The sequence below is a fragment of the Lolium rigidum genome, chromosome 7 (genome assembly GCF_022539505.1).
Source record: "Lolium rigidum isolate FL_2022 chromosome 7, APGP_CSIRO_Lrig_0.1, whole genome shotgun sequence".
In the NCBI taxonomy this organism is placed as follows: domain Eukaryota; kingdom Viridiplantae; phylum Streptophyta; class Magnoliopsida; order Poales; family Poaceae; genus Lolium; species Lolium rigidum.
Genome location: NC_061514.1, coordinates 55,977,609 through 55,980,634, shown reverse-complemented (window position 1 = coordinate 55,980,634; position 3,026 = coordinate 55,977,609).

The following is a 3,026-nucleotide window of genomic DNA, read 5'->3' as shown; positions in this document are numbered from 1 at the left end:
TTTGCCGCGCACTATGTTGTACCATCGTTTTCCAAGGGGCGTAGGCAAGGTTTACAACGATGCGGTTTAGGTGTTCCGGTTAACTGCAATGCTTTTCAAGGAATCAAAACTTAAGTTCTCATTAATAATAAAAACACGGGACTAAAGGGCGAAAAAAGGGGGAGCCCTGCTTGAAAAGAAAAGGGAAGCTAAACACTAGTAGATTGCTTAAGCATGGAAAGGGTTCTTCTCATCTTCTGGCTTGTTCACCATGTTGGTGGTTTTCGAAGCGTCGTTGATTTCACCGGAGGTCTGGGCAGCGATTGTCAGTGTCTTGCTGTCTCCTATGTCTTCTGTACCATCAGCTGCCGAAGCTTGAGCTGCAGAAGTTTGTGCTGCCGAAGTTTCAAGGGCAAGGTCAGCTGGCTTCTTCTTTGCTCCTCTGACGCGTTCTTCTTCCTTATTATCGCGTGACAACGATTTCGAAGGAAGGTCATTAATTTCCTTCCTCAGTCCAAACTTTGCAGCAATCCTCTGAAAGTCGCGATCACAATTGTCCGAGCGTGAGAAACTTCCATAGACTTTGATGTTTGTCCCGTTGCTCCCAGGCATTTTCAGCTTGAGGTATGCGTAGTGCGGTACAACCATGAACTTGGCATAAGCTGGCCTCCCGAGTATAGCGTGATACTGCGGCTCCCAGTTCACGACTTCAAACTCGATCTTTTCCTTCCTGAAGTTGTCGGGTTTGCCGAAGATGACATTCAGGTAAACTTTGCCAAGGGAGTACGCCGGTGAAGTGGGGAGAATCCCATGAAAGCGGGTGTCCGTTTCTTCTAGCATTCTCATGGTGATCCCCATACTCTTGATTGTGTCGAGAAATATCAGATTTAGTCCACTTCCACCATCCATGAAGACTTTGCTCATCTTGAATCCCCCGACCTGCGCCTCGACTACTAGGGCAGCGTGTCCTGGTTTCGGTATGGTCATCGGGTGATCTGCTCGGCTGAATGTGATATTCTGAGACGACCACTCGACATATTCAGGGATGTTCGCCATGATGCTTTCTGCCAGGTTGATTTCTCGAGTGAGCTTCTTCATTTCTCTTCTTGAAACGCATGTCCTGTGGATCATGCTCATCTGTCCACGTGGTGGTGGATATGCCTCGTTGGGTTGATGAGGTTGAGCCTGCTGGACCTGATGCTGTGGTGGAGGTGGTGGCGGTTGCTAACCTGCCTGCTAGATGAGTTTGTGCATGTCAATGAACTGCCGACAGTCCCTGAGCAAGTGGCTTGACTTCATTTTGCCGTCCTTAGAATCGTCATACGAGTGCAAGTAACAAGGAGCGTTGATCTGCTCAGCGTAGGGCCATTCGGGAGTCCTCTGTTGCCGTGGTTTATAATTACCACGGTTCCCAGAGTTGTTCCGATTGCCGTCCTGCCGATCGTCTCGTCTGTCGTCATATCGATCGTCCTGCCAATCAGAGTACCCTGCGGCTACCAGGTTGTTGTCGTCATAGTTGCGGTTCTTCCTTCTCTTGTGATGATCCCTTCGTCCACCCGAGTCGTGCTGCGGCTGATCGTCATCTTCGTCGTCACTGCACTGTCGCGGCTTTCGTACATTGTCCTCGTCATCAGCCCAGCTGTTAGCGATTTCCATTAACTTGGTTATGGTTTTTGGCTTTTTATCGAGAAATTGGAGTATCCTTTCTTGGTCAATGTCAACTCAGCGATTGAAGCGTAAATACATAGAGAGTTAGGTTCCAGCTCCAATTGGACATAAACAAAAGCAACCAATAATATATATATATACTTCCATAATATTTTTTCTATGGTGAAGTAATTTCATCGATAACCACTAAACGATTAAGTAGCGATGTATGCAAAGCTAGACGTCCGAGTTCTTCTATGTAGCTTTCACGTCGGATGCCATCACTGAAGGCGTCGATCGCTCTGTCGACAGATACATCTTCGGCAGCGTTTAGGAGCTTGGTGAATCTCCCGATGTATGCGCACATCGATTCCTTCTGCTTTTGCTGGCAATGCCGTAACTCTTCAATCCCGATGGGCCTTTTGTACGTTGCTTGGAAATTGGCAACGAAAGCGTCTACTAGGTCGTCCCATGATTTGATGGAACCCTTCGGCAGACCCCTTAACCAGGCTCGCGCTGAATCCTTTAGGTAAAGCTGCAAGCACTGCATTGCTGCTATCTGATTCCCCTTATGCAGAATCACGATCCGCCAGATAGTCGTCTATCCAGGACCTTGGCTCCTGCTGCCCATCGTATTTGGCAGCATCAGTAGGGGTGGGTTTGAACTTTCTGGGTGGCATCGCCTCACGGATTTTGTAGCTTAAACAATCGGCTCCTCTTAGCTCGCCGTCGTTCTCCTGACTCTCATCCGAAGAATCACTATCATATTCCTCCCTAGCGGCGCGTCGTCGCCTTGCTTTGTCGATCCTGCTCTGGGTGATTTCATCCCGAGCATCTCTCGCACGATGCTTTGAGCCACTAGCCTGCAACGTGGTCTTTTCCTTCCGCGGAACCAGATTATCTCCCAATATTGCGAGACTTTCTAGGGCACCTCGGTGGGCTTGAGCCATGGAACCTTCAGGGCGCTGATTGATGAGGTATGCAGCGAGGTTGGCGGTTGCTCCCGCGACGGTTTTTGTCCGTGGCATGCCAGCAGTGTCCGTGGTCATAAAGGACTTGGTCAGATTCGACGTTATTTCTCTGGCGTCGTCTTCCGAGAGCCTGGACAGTCTTGATCGGTGCTTGCCTGCCCCTTGAGTACTTCGGGAGGCGCTTCCTTGCGAGCCTCTTCGTCGTTCACTGGATCGGTCTGCCGCGGATAGGCGTCTCTCGAGGGTGGCTTGTTCTTTGGATAATCGTTCCCGGTTTTTCTCCAATATAGAGCGGTAAGCGTTGAGGGTGCCAACCGTGGTTCCTGCCGGGAGCGGCGTGTTGTTAAGCACGGCTGCCTTGGCTGCTGCCCACTCCTCCTCTGCGATGGTATGATCGCTGTTGTTGCTGCTGGCGTTGTTCTCAAAACT